The sequence below is a fragment of the Otolemur garnettii genome, unplaced genomic scaffold (genome assembly GCF_000181295.1).
Source record: "Otolemur garnettii isolate 467f Iridium unplaced genomic scaffold, OtoGar3 scaffold00180, whole genome shotgun sequence".
NCBI lineage: Eukaryota > Metazoa > Chordata > Mammalia > Primates > Galagidae > Otolemur > Otolemur garnettii.
The window spans coordinates 3,232,587-3,243,974 of NW_003852575.1; the positions used below are offsets into that span (position 1 = coordinate 3,232,587).

General features: G+C 46.4%; 1 protein-coding gene across 1 annotated transcript in view; it reads right to left on the reverse strand.

Moving 5' to 3' along the window:
* Positions 1–11,388, reverse strand: part of DOPEY2 (dopey family member 2) — a 131,445-nt gene that overhangs the window by 97,237 nt on the left and 22,820 nt on the right. The gene's annotated exons all lie outside the window — the stretch shown is intronic.

An 11,388-nucleotide genomic window follows, 5' to 3' on the forward strand; every position in this document is an offset into this window, starting at 1 on the left:
GCCTGTGGTCCCAGCAACTTGGGAGGCAGAGGCAGGAGACTCGCTTGAGCCCAGGAGTTGGAGGTTGCTGTGAGCTATGCCATGGCACTCTACCCAGGGGGACAGCTTGAGGCTCTGTCTCAAAAAAAGATAGGGTGACCAGATGTCCCGCTTTTGAACAATTTGTCCTTCGTCCCGCGGTGTTTTTAAAAAGTCCCAATTTTTGGAAAGAATGCACGAACAGGTGGGAGAAAGGAAGGGAATATACAATTTTCGGCTGCCATGTGGCTATTTCGCCAGAATATGCGTTTTATATTATTTTTGTTAATTTTATAATGTTAAACTGTAATAATAACAAATAATTGTTGAGACGTGATTATGGAGAACTGCTTATCAGAGTTTGCATTGTTGTCAGGCCCTGCCCTGACCTGTCCCCCGCCCCGCCCCGCCCCACCCCCCCATTGTCCCGCTTTACAAATGTTAAAATCTGGTCACACTAGGTAAAGACCCATACAGAGGTGGGGCTGTGTGCTTTTCTCTCTCGGGAAGCCAACAGCGTACATGGGAGACAAAGCAGAACACAGGGCACGTGACCTTCTGTCCCTGAAGACCCCTGTTTGTTGTGTGCCACAGAAGCCCCTGGAATTTGGCTCCAGGAGAGGAAAAGGAGTGCACTAATACCCTCTTCTCCCGGTTCAGCTTCACAGTTGGGGGATCTGAGTGGGGGCTCCACCCAGAAGACAGGGCTTGGGGGCTGGGGGACACCTCCAGGCCCTGACCTGGCAGCTCCACCAGTCTGAGACCATGATGGGAGACACCTGTGTTCTGTGAACTAAAGTAAAATCTTAAACTCCCCCCACCCCTACTGATTGAATGGACCTCCTTCTTGGCCCAGAGGATACCCTAAAACTCAGGCACTGGTGGGCGGCGCCTGTGGCTCAAAGGAGTAGGGGGCCGGCCCCATATGCCAGAGGTGGCAGGTTCAAACCTAGCCCTGGCAGAAAAACCCCAAAAAACTGAGGCACTGGCTATGAGAAGAGCTCAGATACGCCTCATCATGCCCCCTCCCTTCTTGTAGATATCCCGCTAAGCTCACTAACAGGCCTAAGGCTATCCAAGACAAACCTGCAGTCCTCAATTTACATAACAAACATATGGCCTGCAGCTTCTCTGATGGAAGGACTTCCTTAACTCAAAACAATCCAAGCATTTAGACCAAGCTTTATTTCCTTAACTACTTACAAATCAGTCTTAAACCCACAAACAACCTGCACTGACACCCCCCCCACCACCACCACCACCTGGGTCAAACGAATCCAAGCCTTTCTTGTATTGATTTATGATTTTATGTCTAATTCCTGTCTCCCTGAAATGTATAAAAACAAAGTGTAACCCAACCATAGTGAGTCACTTGCTCAAGGCTTCCTGGGCACGGTCTGGACCATTGTAGGGACGGTTGGTCTTTATAGTGAAATGACAGAAATTGACTCACAAGGACTAAACTCAATCTCTCTCTGTGTGTGTCTCTCTCTTTCTCTCCCTGTGTTCTTTCTCTTCTGCTCATTTCAGTTTTCACAAACCACTGAGGAGCTAAGAAGACAAAAGGAAATGCAAACTCTTTCCCTTTACGTTTCTTCAGCTCCTCTGTCTGGTTCCCAGGGTCCCAAAAGAATAAGGGGGTGTGAACATCAGGCCTCAGGATTAGAAACACCTGAGAAAAGTCCGTCTTAATCTAGCCAGAGGGAAAAGCAGACACGACGTTCACCAACACCTTGTGAATCTGGCGGCAATTACTTGTCCTTCTTTGTCTCCCTTAAAGTCTGCCAACCTCAGACCTCAACAGGGGCATTCTCGTTCTTTGAACACCACACCATCTTCCTGCTCTCTTCTCTCTTTGCCTCTCTTACTCCCTCCTTCCTTTTAAAAGATAGAATGAAGTCTATAGTTTTATATCCTAGGTCTAGAAAGTTCTTTTATCATCCTGCGTGGAACACCTACTGAGCTTTCCACACTATCAGCCATGGCCCTCAAATTTGGCTCAGAATAAACCTCTTTCAATCATTTTACAGAGTCTGGCTTCTTTTCCTTGACAATTCCACAAAAGAAAACTTCATCTCCCTGCTGGAACAGAGCAACAACATTCCTGAGTTCCCCTCTGTATGTAGGACGTGTGACCTGTCACTGTGAAAGCATCACACAGTCAGGAGTGTGAACAGATCCATGCTGTTATTCATGGCATCGAGTGACCATGAGCAGGGCAGGGTGGCCAGGAGGCTCCTAATGACTTCATCTTATAATTCAGAGTGTCTGACATTTCAGTGGACGTAGCCATATAACCAGCTCATTCACTTATACAAATATTTACTGAAAGCCTACAGTGTAAAGTCCACAATTCTTTAAAGGTCATTTGAGGGCTTCCTTAGTACAACTCCTGTCCACCTTGCCTCAAGTCCATGGTTCCTGCCTGCCCTTGGCCTGCCCCTCAGCTGCACGCCCTTCCCATCCCCCTTGCCACTTAGTTCAGTGTCCCCTCTGGGGGGAAGCAGAATGGTCATTTCCCCTCTGTAACTTGAGAGCAGGGACTATCTGACCGATCTGCTGCCTTCAGCACTTTGCACAATGCCTAAATCAAAGAGGAAAGTCTGGAAGAATGACCAAGACACTTGCAACACCAATAGCAGTATACATTCCATCTATGGGTCAGAATCGCCTGCCCCAGGCAGTGTGGGCTTAGGGCCCTGGTAGTTTTCCTCCTGTAGCCAAAGGATCCCATCATTGAAACACATTCACGTTATGTGGGAGGTAAAGGGGAGGAACACAAGAGTATTTTTCATCAGAAGCCAGTGATCTAAATGAACTGTCAACTTCAAGAAAATAACATCTTTAAAAAATATCAGACATAAATAAATGCTTTAAAACATTACTTATGAAGAGTCTGATACCTTTGTTGGGGGGCCTGATACAGTCACACACGAACCCTTTCCCCTTTTCCTCCTAAGACAAAGACACAAAGGATCTGGTTAGGCCCACCCCTAAAAGTTCACACCAAAGGACCCTAATCTTCCGGGCAAGCTGTGAAATTTGTCCATCCTCCCAGGCCCCACATAAAAGAGGTCTCCAATTGTCCCCAGACACAGATGCCACCTTTGCATTGCCCACGTGTGTCACCCCCCCCCTTTCAATAAACCTGGCCTGAACATCTTCACTGCAGCCTCGTGTCTGGGCGCCACTGCCACAGTTTATATCTTTCATATGGTGCCAAATCCCGGGACTGGCTGCTGGCTACCGGCCTCCCTCGTCACCCCACTTTTCTCAGAACCTAGTTCAGTTGTTGCCAGACCCAACTCCACTGATCCACCTGTTGGAGAGTCCTAGAAGATTTCACCCCAACTGCCATTTCAATGTGAGTGAGGTCCCTAAATAGCTCCAAACAGATCCTCCCTCAGCTCGCTGTTCATCCCGCACTGTGCCTCTGTGTCCTCACCTCGCTTCTTCCTTCGTTCACTGGGGCCTAATTACAGGGTTTTGTCCCAGTGCTGTGTTCTCTCCTGTGGACCTCAAATCTTTTCATTTTTTGTTTTTCGCTTCAAGCTCAATGTTGGAGCCTCTTTTAGGCTTTAAGGTCCTAGGGGCCTTAAGTTCTCTGAGAAACGGTGATGCCTGGCCTTTCTCAGTCTGTCTTGGTTTTTAGCTTCTCCATGCTCCGAGCTGTGGGGAACAAGGGACACCTTTCCCACCCAGGTAGGTGAAGGAAATCTGAGACGTGCCCTCCCTGCCCCCAACAGAGATACCCCAGGGGTGTCTCCTTCAACCTCGATACAGATTAGAAAATGGGACCTTCAACTTCAGTATCTTCAAGAACTTAAATAATTTCTTCCAAAAGAAAAATGGCAGATGGAATGAAATTCCCCGTCTTCAGGCCTTTCTCTCTGCTCTTCCCCTTCCCTATACAAACTGTCGCTCTAATACCCCCCTTTCTATCCTCCCCATTCTTCCTATCTTCCTTCCTCCAGCTCCCACTACCCCTTGCCCCCAACCTGCCCCTGGAGTCTCAAGGCCCTCATTCTCCCCTACCCCACTGATCCCTGGACTTCCTCCCCCATCCAATAGCCACATGCCCCTCCCCCCAGCATAGATGGGATTATGGCTCAAGACACAGAACCACTGGGCTTCAGATCCAGTGGCTCCTGCTGCAGTGGCACAGGAAGCCACATGTGCTCCCTCAGCCACACCCAACACAAGCACAGGTGTCCAGGCAGGAGCAGGGCAGGGTGAGCTCACAGGCCGGGCAGCCACTTCACTGCCCCCACCCATGACAACTTCCCTCTGCCCAGAGAAAAGACAGAAAAAGAGAGAAAGTGGGTCAGACTGCAGCCCTGAAGGCAGAAAAATTTTTCAATAGTGGCTGCCACTTTAAAACTTCTCCAGAGATAGTTACTCAAAAGGCCCAAGCAAGGATCACACCTTTCCAAAGAATGGAGCCCTGCCTACCGCTACAATGCTGGGTCCCTAAAATAATATGTCCCAAGAGGCATCTTTCACTAGAACCCAGGAACTGTGTCTTCTCAACAAACGAGAAAGGCACTAGATAGGAAAGCATAATCGACTTAAGAGATTCGGCTTGGTGCCTGTGGCTCAAGTGGCTAAGGCGCCAGCCACATACACCTAAGGTGCCAGCCACATACACCTAAGGTGGCAGGTTCGAATCCAGCTCTGGCCCCCCAAAACAACAATGACCGCTGCAACCAAAAAAATAGCCGGGTGTTGTGGTGGGCGCCTGCGGTCCCAGCTACTTGGGAGGCTGAGGCAGTAGACTCGCTTGAGCCCAGGAGTTGGAGGTTGCTGTGAGCTGTGATGCCACCGCACTCTACCCAGGGGGACAGCTTGAGGCTCGGTCTCAAAAAAAAAAAAGACAGGAGATTCATTCACTTTCAGGGGAACCAGAGATACCCTGAATCAACAGGCTCTAACCGAAGTGTCCTCAAACTGTAGCTGGCAGGCCACATGCGGCTTGCCTAGGACATTTATCTGGCCCACCGGGTGTTTCTGCCACTGCTGCCTGTCCTGCTTAGCAGCTGACTCATCTTGGGGCCCATAGTCCGGCCTTCCAACAATCTGAGGGACAGTGAACTGGCCCCTGTTTTAAAAGTTTGAGGACCCCTGCTCTAACCTATGGACCCTGAGAACAGCTTTCAACTGACTGACCTGTCTGACTGGAAAACGGGCTCAACTTTGTCACACCAGGATGGCCTTCAGTAACCTGCTCTCTATCACAGGAGACCTACTGTTTCTACACCACCAAGTCTGATCTGGTCTGAGAGGGCATCACCTGAGTCTGGGAACAAGCTACCTACCTATGCTCTCAAAATTACTCCAACAGCCCATGGGAACACTGGATCTTACACCTCTTGGGCCCCTCAACTGTAAACCTCCTGTTATTAACCACTGCCCCTATGTCATCTAATTCCTGTCCTCATGTATTAAGACAAGGTAAAAGAAGGTGTCAGGTGCAATTGCAAACCAATTTCTACCACTCCCAAACCCTCTACCAGTGTACCCTAAATCCACACAGCCCTAACAACACCCGACTCATCCTACTCAGGACAGGATAATCCTATCCTGCTACAAGAAATTTCAGAAGACAGACCATCATCCTCATCACCCCTTTTAACAAGAGGCAGTAATGTTGGGGGGCTAACGCAGCCACACATTAACCTTTTCCCTCCTCTCCCTCCTCCTTCCCCACCTCCTCCTAAGACAGTAGTTCTCAACCTTCCTAATGCCATGGCCCTTTAATACAGTTCCTGTGGGTGTGACCCACAAACTGAGAACCACTATCCTAAGACAAAGACAGAAAAGATCTAGTTAGTCCCATCCCTAGAAGTTTGTGCCAAAGGACCCTAACCTTGTAGGCAAGCTGTGAAATCTGCCCACCCCATACAAAAGGAGTCTCTAACTGCCCCCCCCCACACACACACCTTTGCACTGCCCAGGCAGTCACCTTCCCCTTTCAATGAACCTGGCCTGAACTTCTCTGCTCTGGTATCTTCTCTAGCCGCCATGATTTACTCCTTTCGACCTTAAAACAAAGGCAAAGCCAACAAAATAATGTGGACAAAGCGCTTATGTTCAATAACAAACAACTGGGAGAGGCCATTAAACTCACTGTCACAGAGGACAGGGCAGAGAGGGGGTGCGAGCAACTCAGGAAACAGTGCATTTGGTTGTCGACATTTCCCAATAAACAGAAAAGCAGGTAGAGTAAGAATAGCTAGACAAGCATGTCCCAGCTTCAGTAATTATCAACTCCTGGCCAGGCTTGAAGATGTGGCTCACAGAAAACCATTCCTATGACCCTTGTGACAACAGGCTTTCTCCAGGGACTCAAGAGCTAAAAGCTGTCTGCACCTGTAACGATTATTTTTGTCAAGACAGAGTTTTCTCTTTTTTATGTCACCACCAAATATCACTTTTGCTCAATGTATTGTAAGGGCTTCTGCTATCTGAGACACAAAATTAAGTACTCCCTGTGGGGACATCTGGGATTCACAGAGTTTGGTTCCCTCAGACTGTGTACATGGCAGGATCCCATCAATCTGCCCTTCTGACCCAGGCCAGGCAACAGGACTTATCTGGCCAATAAGCTGAGTGGAATTACAGGAGTCCCTTCTGGCACAGGCTGTAAAACCCACTCAAAGCTCACTGCCGCTCTCTCCCCTGCTCCTAAGATCATGGAAAACTGGTTGAGAGGAAGCTCTTCCCTCCCCGTATCCGTGAGAAGCTTCAGAGAGCAGAAACTACTCACTGCTCCAGTAAGCCATAAATAAACCATGTTGTAAAAGTCACCAAGGTTTGAGGATGGTTTGTTACCATGGCATAATCTTCCTTATCCTGACACACCCTGATATACTCCTTCTCCCATAAATGCAATTTCAAGGAACCATAACCATTTCTTTCAAAGGAATAGAGGTGACTGCTATTTTTTCTCACTTACATGCATTATCCCACTTAATTCAATGTGAAAAAGACAAAAAGTAAGATAACCCAGAACCCAGAGGCCATAGCTGTACATGTGGAATAAGTAGCATTTGACAGGTGAACAGGCACATCTGGGACAGGGGATCAGGCCCTGCTGAAGAAAGGTGCTCTAAAGATGAGGTCCCACTGCTCACCTCTGAGGCAAGCTGCAGCTGCCTTCCTTTAAAACACAGCCAGAAAACAGGATATGAACAGATAGGACTTAGAAAAAAAAAGATGCCCATCCTTCCTGATGGGAAAAATGCAAGTTAATATTACAATGAAACACCAAGTTTGATCAAAGAATATAAGTCCAGGTTTAGAGCAGAGAGTGATCCAGAGATCGTGAACAAAGTTCATCAAACCCAGAGATCAGGATTTGGACAGACAGAACCTGCTCGACTGCTCCTTGGAGCTGTCACAACACTGACTCACTGAGTGGCCATTGCACGGTGATTCTGAGTGTTCAGGCCTGTCACTCGGAGCCTGGACCTTAACAAATGGATCCAAACAGACACTGAACAAACAACAACTGAGGCTGTCCCAAAACTGAGGTGTGGTTCAGAGTTCGTGGGCCAGAGCCTCAAATTCCAGTTCCACCATTTGCCAATTAGGGAAATTATTTTACATTTCTGGGCTGCAGTTTCACCTATAAAAATGGGGATTATGACACCTAACAAAGGTGTAAGCATCAAATGAGACACCACACTGGTGGTTCTGAACCTTTCTAATGCTGCAGCCCTTTAATACAGTTCTCAGGCCCATTGCACTACACGGAAAGGACCTGGCATGATGCCTGGCACAAAGTAAGCAATCCACAAACACGACCGCCTACCCCAATGACAAATGTGAAAAGTAAGCACAAGGCTTAATGATGGAGACAAAATGTACTGCATTTTAAAAGAATCAACTATAACCCAGTTGTTTATCAGCAGCACTCTTCATCCTCATCAAAGCAAACAGGACGTGCAGTGATGACAAAGATTAAACAATATACAGGATCCGAAAAGAAAATCTTAAAACTGCTGTGTGTTTGGAGATGAGCTCAACTGCTGACCCAATTATGCAAGAATTCTGGCAGACACTGAAGTTAAGAGGCACAGGTGAAGAACCTCAAATTTCTTTTTAAGATGGCAAAGAAAAATGTAAGTAATACTTAAGGTTAAAGGAAAGAGAAAATATTTTTCTGAAATGACACTTCAGGAAAATATCTAAAGAAACATTATTTGAGGGTGGCGCCTGTGGCTCAAAGGAGTAGGGCACCAGCTCCATATGCCAGAGGTGGCGGGTTAAAACCCAGCCCCAGCAAAAAAACCCCAAACAAACAAACAACAACAACAACAACAAAACTGCAAAAAAAAAAAAAAAAAAAAAAAAAAAAAAAAAAAAAAAAAAAAAAAGAAGAAAGAAAGAAAGAAACATTATTTGACAAACAAGATTGAAGATTAAAATCACCAGGTGAAAATGTGTCCCACTTCTGGAAGCAAAGATTAGATTCTACAAAGATCACTGTCCCCCTAGGTGAACTTAATCCGCGCAGAAAATGGGGTGGTAAAACCTATTTAAAAACATCTCCTACCTATTAGAAGGCCCAAGATCCTGAGCACTGATACCAGCAAATGCTGGCTAGAATATGGAGCAACATAAACTCTCATCCATGGCGGATGGGAATGCGCAATGGTGCAGCCACTTTGGAAGACAGTCTGGCCGCTTCTTAGAAAACTAAACATACTCTCAGCAACTGATCTAGCAATCACACTTGCTAGTATTTACCCAAAGGAATTAAAAACTTACAGTCATACAAAAGCCTGCATACAACATTTCAGACAGCTTTATTCATACCTGTCCAAACTAGAAAGCAAGCAAAATGTCCTTGAGTAGGTGACCAGATAGACAAACCATGGTACATGCAGAGGATGGAATATTGCTCAGCACTAAAAAGAAATGGGCTATCAGGCTGCAAAAAGACAGGAGGACACTTAAACAAATATTACTAAGTGGAAGACGGCAACCTTAAAAAGGCAGCATATTGTATGATTCCAACAAAATGACATTCTAGAAAAGGCAAAACCATGTAGACAGTGAAAAGACCAGTGATTGCCAGGGGTTAGGGAGGAAGAGAGATCAACGGGTGGAGCCCAGGATTTTTAGAGCAGTGGAACTATTCTGTATGATACTGCTATGGAGGGCGGCGCCTGAGGATCAAGGAGTAGGGCGCTGGCCCCATATGCCAGAGGTGGTGTGTTCAAACCCAGGCTTGCCCAAAAACTTCAAAAAAAAAAAAAAAAAAAGATACTGCTATGGAGGATACATGTTATTACACACTCTGTCCAAGGTCAGTGAAAGTACAAGAGTGAGCCCTAATGTGAACTATGGACTCTGGGTGACAATGATGGGTAACTGTGGGTTCACAGGGTGTAACAATATACCACTCTGACACTCTGATGGGGCTGTTGAAAATGGGGTAGGCGGTGCATGTCTGGGGCAGGGGCGTATCTCTGCCTTCCTCTTAATTTTGCTATAAACCTAAAACATTGCTGTAAAAAATAATAATAAATTCCACAAAATAATAGTAATAAACCCCACTTGTGGGCAAGTGTGAGTAAGCAGCCCCCACAAACTGCGCTTGATGGGGGCAGCGCTTGCCACTCAGTGCCATTGAGGAGGCAGTGCTGCCTGTCCAAGACCCCTGCCCTTTGTGCAGAAGCTCAGGGGTGGGCCCAACGAAGAAAAAAGCAGTCACCTTGGTGAGTGGTGAAGGCCACCAAGAGGTCCCAATCCTGGCTCTCTGCAAGTCTGTCTTTACCAGACTTTTCCATGATGCCCTTTGGACTCGCTGAGGGCTGCCGAACTTCTCAGGAGGATACTAACAAGTGCAGGAAATGCTACTCCTAAATATGGCACCTGGGACACTGAGAAAATAGCAGAAGTAGGGACTCTCCCCAGAATGAACTGACAGAGAACAACGGGAACCCTGGACTCAGTCCAGCTGTGCTGGGAGTGAGTTTCCAAGTCTAATTAGCCCACCAGCCACTGCTGGCCTTGCAAACCCCTGACTTCTTCAGGATGTGTGTGTGTTTCCATGACCAACAGGTTATGGAAAATTCAATTTTGTTTCTTTTGCTTTGGATTTTTTCCAGTCTGTTTTTTAAAAAGTTCTGGTGGTTTCTGTCATATTATGTGACAGTGTCTTCACCCTTTGTCCCACGACATGCCCCAGCTCCCATCTGGCAACGTGGCTGACGCTGTGACCCACTAAACCCAGCTAAATCCCCCCAACACGTGAAGTATTTGGATATCAAGAAGGGAGCCCCTAGCTCATAGGACCAACTCTCAAATTCCTTCCAGACTCACACTAAGGAGGACAAACCAACCCCACCTATCCCACGTCTTGGGGACTTTTCCTCTTCTGAGCTAAAACAGGACCGTGTGTGAATAACAAGACTTGGTCCTTTCCCAAAGCCGTCGCTCACTCTCATCTCTCCCCCGGCCGGGGCCGGCCAGAGCCGCAGTGCAGGCCGGTGTGCGACTCTCGACTCTCGCTGCCTGCCTCGGCTCCCTTCCCTCTCCAGGCCTTCTGCTCTGGCAAGCACCTCCTCCGTGAGAAAGCTCAGCAAATACTTCAGGCAGTTTCGGTGTCCAGAAACCCAAATTGGCTGGCTGGTAAGCGCTAATATATGTAATTTATGAGCAATGTTCTTATAACCGGAGGATAAATATCTCAGAGAAACAGGCAAACTGGGAAGGAAAAAGGGCCAGGTCTTCAAAATCACTTTTTAAAGTGATAAAAATGAAGAAAAAACTATGATTAAGCAGGAAATTACACTTCCTTATTTATGTCATGCAGGAACTAAACTGCTCTGAAAGCGTTCCTTAAGCCATAATTAGAATATAATTACACTACTTTGTACTTCATTATATTTACAGGCTTGGCAAGTTGACCTTAAAACAAAATAATAAAACCCAAGCATAAAGTATAAGAAGTTAGGAAAAAAGGTTCAAACTATATCGAGCTTCATTAATAGAGACCAGAAAGTATCTTACTTTGCTCCACCCAAGGAAACACCTGTGTTCCCCTTTATTTCCCTTTGGCATTGCACAATCTGACAGCATGACCTTCTCCAGGACTGTTCGCATTATTTAGAAGTGTTCTGTGGAGGAAACATGATGAAAAAATTCCAAAAGACTAGATCACAGACCAAAAAGGCAATTTAATACACTTAAAAATGGGTATGTGTGTTTTATCATAGTTAAAAATGTTTTTAAAAAGACAATTTAACAATGAGTGGGGAGGGGGGAAGCTATATTTGATTTAAAAAATACTTTATTTAGGCTATAAAATGAAGTTTATAAATGTTTCCTTTAAAAGTTCCTGGAAAGGGCTCGGCGCCT